General features: G+C 40.2%; 1 pseudogene; it reads left to right on the top strand.

The window, feature by feature from the left end:
- Nucleotides 1–9702, top strand: part of LOC107733920 (sodium/calcium exchanger 2-like) — a 100546-nt pseudogene that overhangs the window by 83443 nt on the left and 7401 nt on the right.

Genomic DNA, 9702 nt, shown 5'->3' with positions numbered 1-9702 from the left:
AATTTGTCTTAAATCTCATTTTGTAAAAAAAAAAAAAAAAAACCTGAATCGAATCGTGAAATCAAAATCGCGAATCGAATTGAATCGTGAGTTGAGTGAATCGTTACATCCCTAATGCCTATAACTCAGGAAGTATTAATGATCTCAATATCCATTTAGATTCTAATTGCTAACAAACGTTTCTTGTAGTATCTTCGTTCTCTATATGGCTCTATATGGTTCAGTTCCAGAGATATTGGGATCTCAGTGTGGCTAAATTGTACACATTTTCAGTGGTCAAAAACTAAATGTTGGTCACTTTGCATACAGTTGCTTTCCCTTTGTCAAAACAATTGAATAGAACAAAGGACACCGGCCCTCCAGGACCGAGTTTGGACACCCCTGCCCTATATGGTTCCGTTCCAGAGATATGGGGATCTCAATGCGGCTCAATGAGTAAATTGTTCAATTGTACATGTTTTCATTGGTCAAAAACCAAATGTGGGTCACTTTGAATACAGCTCATACCTAATGTATTTTAAAAAGGAATGTCTGAAGAACAAATAATGTTAAAACTTGAAATGTATCTTGTTTCCCGTTATCAATACAACTGCATAGAACAAACCTGACGGCCATAAATATTCCTTTTCCAAAGTTTGTGTGCCTGTAACTAAAAAATCTTTTCTTTTTGTATGTTTATTTTCAAGGCCCTATATGGTTCAATCCCAGAGATATGGAGATTTAAATGAGATTTAAAGGCCAAAAAACCAAATGTCATTTTGCAGAGCTGATACTTACTGTATTTAAAGAAGAATGTCTGAAGAACAAATAATGTTGAAACTAGAAATGTACCTTTATATATTCACATAAAAGTAGTATACGTGTGTATATATTTTAAATTCGTGACTGTTTTAATTTTCTGCTTCTATACATTCAAATTTGAATGGCAATTCTGAATCCTGTTTGCTATGTTAATTCAAATTCAGATAATTTCTGAACGGTGCACGAGCCCTACTGCTAAAACCTGTCAGGCTTTTACTTAGCAGTAATGACTGACTGCATCCTTAACATGTTCCTCTCTGATCCCTCAGGAGAAAGAGGTGACCATCACCATGCCAAACGGAGAAACATCAGTGGCCACCGTGAGAATCTGGAACGAAACCGTGTCCAATTTGACCCTGATGGCGCTCGGATCATCTGCCCCTGAAATCCTCCTGTCGGTCATAGAGGTGGGCGAGACTTTAAAATGACAAAATGTGCTTTGTAACAATTAACTGCATAACCACTAATTACATTCATTGCAGATGGATAAACCCTCATTAGTGTAGCCTGAGGTTTGACTATTTCATTAGCAGCGTTACCACTCATAATTTAAGTGGTGCTTTGTCTGATCATTCCGTTTGTATTGAAGCATGATCCATCCATTATTCATAGACTCATGTAATTAAAATATATTTAATGTAATCATTTTAATATAAACTATAATAGTATATCAATGATAGTAAAATAACACTGGCTGTTTCTTTGTAATTTTTTTGGTAAAATTTACTAACAATTTCTGAGTGAAAACTGTTTCTTTCTTCTAAATTTTGTAAACCGGGCTCTCTCTATATATATATATATATACAGTATATACTGTGTGTGTGTGTGTGTAAGAGAAAGAAAATGAACCCTGTTTTAGAATTGTGACATTATTTTCATGGCAGTTAAGATAATCCCAAATCTCATTAGTGAATGGCTAAAAAATCTCTTTCTTATTACTGAAATGTGAAAAATAATGATATACAGTAATGAGAATCACCATTGAGAATATTGAGAATTACCGAAAAGCAAAGTAACTGTCTGGACATTATATTCATGAGAGTTTTGCAGGGAAATGTGCATAAATGTCATGAAAATAATAAAAAACAGTGCCAAAAATATATTAACCTGCCTAAAAATGACTGTGGTTTTTTTCTTAATCGAAAAGATATACTTTTTTTTTTACGTGAAATGTGACCTAGAGATGTTGTTGGGAAATTTGCTCATATTTACAAGTACAATTTGTGTGTGACAAACAGTTTCTACCTTACCAAGTCACATTAAATGAGTATAAATGTTGTTTATCTACTGGTACTTTGCTGTATTGGTGTGTATGCGTGTGTTGTAGGTATGGGAAGCTCTGGTCACTCTCTGCTATTTCCCCGTTTGTGTGATTCTGGCCTGGATTGCTGACCGGCGCCTCCTTTTCTACAAGTACATGTCCAAACGCTACCGTGCCGACAAAAGGACCGGTGTTGTTGTGGAGACCGAGGGGGACTTGACCCCCAAAGGTATGGAGATGATGATGGACGGCAAGTTTCCATTGAGGGCCGGAGCCGTAGGGATCAGCACACAAGAACATTACCAGGATGGAACCGGGAACACAACAGGCACCATGGCTACTCTACCCAACTCCAACAGCACGACTGTTTACATGGACGGTGCCAAGGACCTGGACGAGAGCCGTAAAGAAGTGAGAAAAGACACACACAGTCATTTAAACATAAACATTTATACATAAATACTTGCGCATACAGTAATAAATACAAGGAAGTTCACCACGGTCGACATGTTTCTCATCCTGACAAACCGAAACACTGTAATAAAAAGTATGGAGCCCCCAAAGAGACGAGGTGATGGGAGGAAAAATTGTATTTCTATGCATTTACATTCTCTCATAAAGATTTTGCGTTCCCCCAAGAAACTTCACCTATGCAAAATTTATCTGAGTAATGCAATACTTTTGCAAGAGAACCCAATACTTTTGTGAGAGAACGCTAATGTTTTGCTAACAAATACAAAAGCATTGAAATGTAATTTTTCCTCCCATCTCATATTTTTTCCATCACCATGTTCCCTTAGTGGCTTTTTAAAAAAATAAATGGTTCAGCCACAAATTAAAATAGTCTTTTCATTATTATAATTCATACTGATGTCGTTCAAAACATGGTGAACAAAAAAGGAGATGTTGGTCAGAATTTTTAAATTATAGTTTTCCAAAAGAGTGACCAGTGGTCAAACTCCAGAAAAGAAAATAGCAAAAATAGCCATAAAAAAGTCCATACAGCTAAAGTGTTATATTCCAATTCTTCTAAAGTAAAGTAAGAGCTTAATGTGAGGAACAGGCCAAAAATTGAAGTTGTTTCGGCAAAATCTTTCCCTCTGCTCTAGATCATAAAGGGATAGTTCACCCAAAAATGAAAATTAGCCCATTATTTACTCACTTAAACAAGTCTCTGCTGGTTTATCAGTCTTAATCTGGTTTTCCCATCTGGATCCTGACCTGGATTTCTGCTTTTAGAGGGGTTTTCACACTTTTTGTTGTTATTTTTTTTTCCAGGGCACTTCCAGTTTCCGTAGCATGTAAAAACAGGACAACAAATTGTGTTTTTCGATGCCCATTTTGATGGGTTAAACAGCTTCTTGGCCCTTCAAGATGGAGATAGTTAGCGAGATCCATGCTGTGTAAGATCTGGCCTGCAGACCGCAGCTCCCGCTAATGAGGATCCAGATCATGTTTATTAATGAGACAGGTTCGTCCCTGGTCTTCCACCGCATGGAATCGACAAGTCTGCCTGCAGGAGACGTGCACCGCAACATTTAGCACATCTAGCTGAGCTTTATTGCCTCATATTTGTCTCTCTTTTGTTTGTCACTCTGCATCACCAGATCTAATGTGTTAGGACATCCGTCAGGCCACCACGCTTCACTCAAGGGTTTCACGTACACATTATTGTTGTACGGCTAATGCATCTAAACAACATAATCACAATGCATCGTTCATCTTGAGATGTTGCAGTCTTCAGTGAAGGAAACAGTCAGGCAGAATATTCAGGGGATTTTTGGCATCAGAAGTGTGAAATCTCATCACAAGCTCAGCCAGAAAGCAAGCACGGGGTGAATTATCTGTTTGTCACAGACCGTTCCCGAAGGCTCGCCGCTCTGTGCTGGTGTTGATATAGAGAGAAATCAGTGATAGAGCCACACGCATTGATAACCAACACCTGCGTGCTTCTTATTTCATTCTTTCTATTTTATCTTACGCAAGGACATTCGCATCATTTTCAAGGATGTTCAGTGAATGTGACATATCTTGCGTTCAATGCACTGAATGTTATTGAATGTGAACAACACTCACTGATCTGATGTTGAATGGAAAGTAACACAATCCGCCTGTTGTTTAGTTGTTCTGACTGTTAATTCATTTAATTCAAGCTTTTAAACACTTATATGTTTGTGACTGAATGCTGCGCTCCAGTCAACTTGGAAAGACTGAATTTACAACGAAATCAGATTTGCAACATCCAAAAAAAAAAACATTTATGTATATATATATAATTAATAAAAAAAATATAAAAACAGTTTTATCTAACATTATCTTAGAAATGTTGCATTTACAGCTGTTCTAAAATTAATCAAACTTGAATTAAAAAAATTTATTATTCAAACTTAAATAAAAAAAATAATAATAAATTAAAAATGTTTTTCTTAAAAACGTGTTGCATTAGGTTGCATTTGCAACTAAGTGTAATAAAATAAGTAAATTAAAGTACTAAAAATAGAAATATTTAAACTACTAAAACTAATACATAAGTACGTAAAATTACTAAAACTTAAGCAAAAGTAAAAACTGGAAATATATAAATATAAGCTCATTTAAAATATTATTAAATAACATCACAGTATATATAATGCTAAAATAACTCTGGTTTCATCAATTGAAGGCATTTATGTTTGGAATTCGAGCAATAAATCCTTTCTCTTTTATGTTAATTTAATTTTGTTTTAAACAATTGCAACGTATAAAACTCTCCACAACAATTTTGTCAGTCGCTTGGTTTCTATTTTTGTTGTGTCATGCTGAGTAGCCCCGCCCACAGTGAAATCTCATTGGCCCAAAATCCTTCTCCAAATTAAACAGCAGATATGTTGTGATTGGCTGATTTTGTCATGTGTGTGTATTTCAGGTTTGTGGTCATGGTTTTGAGTCCGGTGAGCTCGGTCCGGCCACCATTGTGGGCAGCGCTGCCTTTAATATGTTTGTGATCATTGGAATCTGTGTGTGGGTGATTCCTGACGGCGAGGTGAGGAAGATCAAACATCTGAGAGTCTTTTGTACTTCTAATAAGTGACCGTTGTTTTGTTTTGATCTCTTCCCTGCGCTACCGCGTTCGTCACTTCTGAGCGGCGCATGCACAACACCGACGTCCTACGTCATCTGCCCAGATATGCTTCCGTGTTCAACAGTGAGCGCAAACGAGATTAAATTGATTATTACGTTTTAAATATGGTTATTTTTCTTACAAAAACGCATCGATTCGCTACAGGAGGCCTTTGTTCATCTTCCGAAGCCGTGTGAGGCACGCAAGCTAGATTAAAGTGATTATTACGTTTTGAATATGGATATTTTTCTTACAAAAACGCATTGATTCGCTACAGGAGGCCTTTGTTCACCCCCGGAGCCGTGTGAGGCAGTTTTTATTATGAATGGATGCACTTTATTTCACTTCTTTTGGACTGATGCACTGCAACACCCGCTGACTGCCATTAAACAGCTTGGAAGATCAAAGACAATTTTTTATATAACTCCGACTGGATTTGTCTGAAAAAAGAAAGTCATATACATCTAGGATGCCTTGAAGGTGAGTAATTCATGGGCTAATTTTCATTTTTGGGTGAACTAACCCTTTTAATGTAATTCGAATTTGTGTATGAACCATGAAGTGTAAGAACCAATGTTGTTTGGTGTCATTCACGTCAAACCTGGCAGATTACATCAGATTAAGGGGTCAAGTTTGAATATGTGAGAGCTTTCAGATTTGCAAGCTACCGCTATTGTCAGGTTTGGAACTATGTGAGGGTGAGCAAATGATGACAAAACGTTCATTACACTTGCCACGAACAGCCCATATTTTTTCCCCTTTCCTTGACCTTTGAATGTTCCTTGGCAGGTGATCCGTATCCTGAAGGAACTGAAGCAGAAATATCCAGATAAGGAGTTGGATCAGCTGGTGGAATTGGCCAACTACTACGCCCTCCTCCATCAGCAGAAAAGTCGCGCCTTTTACCGCGTCCAGGCCACACGCATGATGATCGGGGCCGGTAATGTGCTGAAGAAACACGCAGCCGATCACGCTCGCCGTGCTGCCGTGACAGGTGGCGATGAGGCTTTGGAGGAGGACGACTTGGCCGTCTGCAGCCGCATCTCCTTCGAGAGTGCGCACAGCCAGTGCATGGAGAACTGCGGCACCATCGCAATACCAGTGGTGTGTCGAGGAGGCCTGGGGGAGAGTACTTTCTATGTCGACTACTGTACAGAAGATGGCACAGCCAACGCCGGCTCAGATTATGAGTACTGCGAAGGGACGCTGGTGTTCAAACCGGGAGAAACCAGGAAAGAAATTAAGGTGAGGAGGAGTGAAAGAAAAATCCATGTGAAATCTTGTCTACCAGTTGAAACCATTTTACCTTGTCCAAATGGATCCTTTATGATCATTAGTTGGTCCAAGCTTGTCTAGATGGTTAACTATTTGAATTACCTGCTAGTTTAGGGGTGTCCAGTGCTGCTAACGTCCAGACGCAGACTTTAGCTCCAACACACTTGCCTGGAAGTTTCTAGTGAGTCTGCCTGACGGCGAGGTGAGGAAGATCAAACATCTGAGAGTCTTCTTCATCACCGCATTCTGGAGTATCTTCGCTTACATCTGGCTCTACCTGATCCTGTCCATCATCTCACCTGGAGTCGTGGAGGTGTGTGTGTGTGTGTGTGTGTGTGTGTGTGAGACATTGTATTTCTGTATGTGAGTGAATCTTACAAAACCTGACTAGATTAGATCTAGGTCATATTTCACCCCTAAAATTAACATTGTGATCAACTTTTTATACAGTTTTAAAATGTGCAAATCAATTTAGTTATATGTAAAGTAACATGTAGTACATGCAGTGTACTATAATACAAAAAACACTTGATTACAACAAAAATTATATACAGTACAAAGCCTTAGAGAACAATATATATATATACAGTGCTGCTAACGTCCAGACGCAGACTTTAGCTCCAACACACTTGCCTGGAAGTTTCTAGTGAGTCTGAGATCTTGATTAGCTGGTTCAGGTGTGTTTAATTAGGGTTGGAGCTAAACTCTGCATGTAAGTGGCCCTCCAGGAACAGGATTGGACACCCCTGCTCTAGTGGGTCTGGTCTCGACTGGGATATCTCAGGTATCCAAACTTTGCATGAAAATTGCTTTCTTTGGAAGTTTTCTAAGATGTCCACACCATACAATTTGGTCCAGATGAAACCGGTAGATGGTCATTAGCTGCTCCAAGCTGGTCTAGATGGTTAACTACCTTTAATTGTTGAACTACCTGCTTATGGATCTGGTCTTGACTAGGGAAGGGTCTCAAGTATCTGCATACTCTGAAGTGACACCAATGATTGATCCTCAAATCAATATTCCCGTGAACTTTGAGTTATTAGAAGCTGCTTTCTACATGAGTTTCTAAGAACATGTCCACAACATAAAGTTTGGTTCAGCTGAAACCTGTAGATGGTTTTACATGGTTTCTACCTTGTCCAAACTGATCATTTATGGCCATTAGCTGGTCAGGAAGTTGAACTACCTGCTAGTGAATCTTGACTCAACTGGGATGGTCTCAATTATCCCAATTTTGCATGGAAGTTGTAAGTTTTCTAAGAATATTGCATGTCCACAGCATATAGTTTAGTCCAACTGAAACCAGTGGATGGATTTACATGGTTTATACCTTGTCCAACTTTATGGTCATTAGCTGGTCTAAGTTGGTATAACAAGGTGGTCTAACTGGTTAATAAGTTGAACTACCTGTTAGTGGATCTGGTCTCAAGTATCCAAACTTTGCATGAAAGCTCCTTTCAATGTAAGTTTTCTAAGAACATGTCCATAACGTACAGTTTGGTCCAGCAAAGATCTTGACCAAAAGGTTTAATCTACATTAGTACTGATTCTTGTACGTCCATTAATAGGAATCTTTAATGAACAGGTTTTCCCAAGGACAATGCTTTAGTACCTTAACAAACAACCGCTTCCAAACTCTTTATCTTTCATGTAGTACACTTCCTTTTAGACAAACGTCCACTCCACTGAGATGGACAGGGCCGTGAATCCATGGCAACAGTGCTGTAGTGTCTGTCATTGGTTGAGTGGCAATGATTGACAGTCTCTTTGCCAAAAAAGACTGAGAGAGGATTCAGAGTGATGGACACATTGATCAGAAAAGTCAGAGCTCTACAAATCCATGTGAGATGAATGTTAAGTTCCTGTTGTACTTGTCCAATAACTATTTCTGTGCATGTTCTGAGCTTTACTGAAGTAAAACTGTTTTACTGAAAGTATGTCTGTCTTTCTAGGTGGGCATCATCGACGATGACATCTTTGAGGAAGATGAACATTTCTTTGTGCGTTTGTTGAACCTGCGTGTTGGTGATGCGGAGGGTATGTTTGAGAGTGACGATGCAGATCAGGCTCCCAAGGCCCAGCTGGTGGAACCGCTAATGTCCACGGTCACCATCCTGGATGACGACCATGCGGGGATCTTCACTTTTACGGACCGCCTGTTGCGAGTGAGTGAGAGCGTGGGTACCATGGAGGTGACAGTGGTCCGGAACTCTGGTGCCCGCGGGACCGTGATCATTCCGTACCACACGGAGCCCGGAACGGCCCAAGGGGGAGGGGTCGACTACGAGGACACGTACGGAGAGCTGGAATTCACCAACGACCAGACAACGTGAGTGTATAAAACACAAGAAAAGATGGAAGAAATCTGTGTGTGTCTGTGCAAAACTCACTTCCACAATGCAAGGGTGTTCTGAGTGACTGCCATGGCATCGCTATGTAGTTGTTAAAGGGGTCCTATTATGCTTTTTCACTTTTTCAACTTTAGTTAGTCAGTAATGTTGCTATTTGAGCATGAAAAAGATCTGCAAAGTTACAAAGCTCAAAGTCGATTTCAAAAGGAGATATTTTATTTAACACATCACTTTTCAAAAACAACAACGAACGACTCGTTTGGACTACAACGCATATTTTCTGGGATTTGTGATATCACAAATATCGACGAATGGGATGAGACCTGGCTGAGCTGCACTAGAGAAGGCAACGAGTGTTATCACTATGTCGGAGACACGCTAGCTTTGCCAAGGCAGATGAACTTAGAGTGGTTACAATCATCCGGGTTTAAATCGCGCTGGTATCGATTTGATATTGACGCAATATTTACACTGAAGCTCGCAGGCGGCTATGGTAAGGGGCGTGACATTTCCCGACCAGGCACCGAGTGCTGCCAATCAGAAACACACACTGGCCCAGCTAACCAATCACAGCACACACTGGCCCAGCAGCTGACCAATCACAGCACACACTGGCCCAGCAGCTGACCAATCACAGCACACACTGGCCCAGCAGCTGACCAATCACAGCACACACTGGCCCAGCAGCTGACCAATCACAGCACACACTGGCCCAGCAGCTGACCAATCACAGCACACACTGGCCCAGCAGCTGACCAATCACAGCACACACTGGCCCAGCTAACCAATCACAGCACACACTGACCCAGCTAACCAATCACAGCACACACTGACCCAGCTAACCAATCACAGCACACACTGGCCCAGCTAACCAGACACAGCACACTCTGGCCCAGCTAACCAATCACAGCACA

The sequence above is a fragment of the Sinocyclocheilus rhinocerous genome, unplaced genomic scaffold, assembly GCF_001515625.1.
Source record: "Sinocyclocheilus rhinocerous isolate Xijiao unplaced genomic scaffold, SAMN03320098_v1.1 scaffold1091, whole genome shotgun sequence".
Lineage (NCBI taxonomy): Eukaryota > Metazoa > Chordata > Actinopteri > Cypriniformes > Cyprinidae > Sinocyclocheilus > Sinocyclocheilus rhinocerous.
Note: the sequence above shows the minus strand (reverse complement) of the source record. Positions and strands in the feature narration are given on the sequence as shown.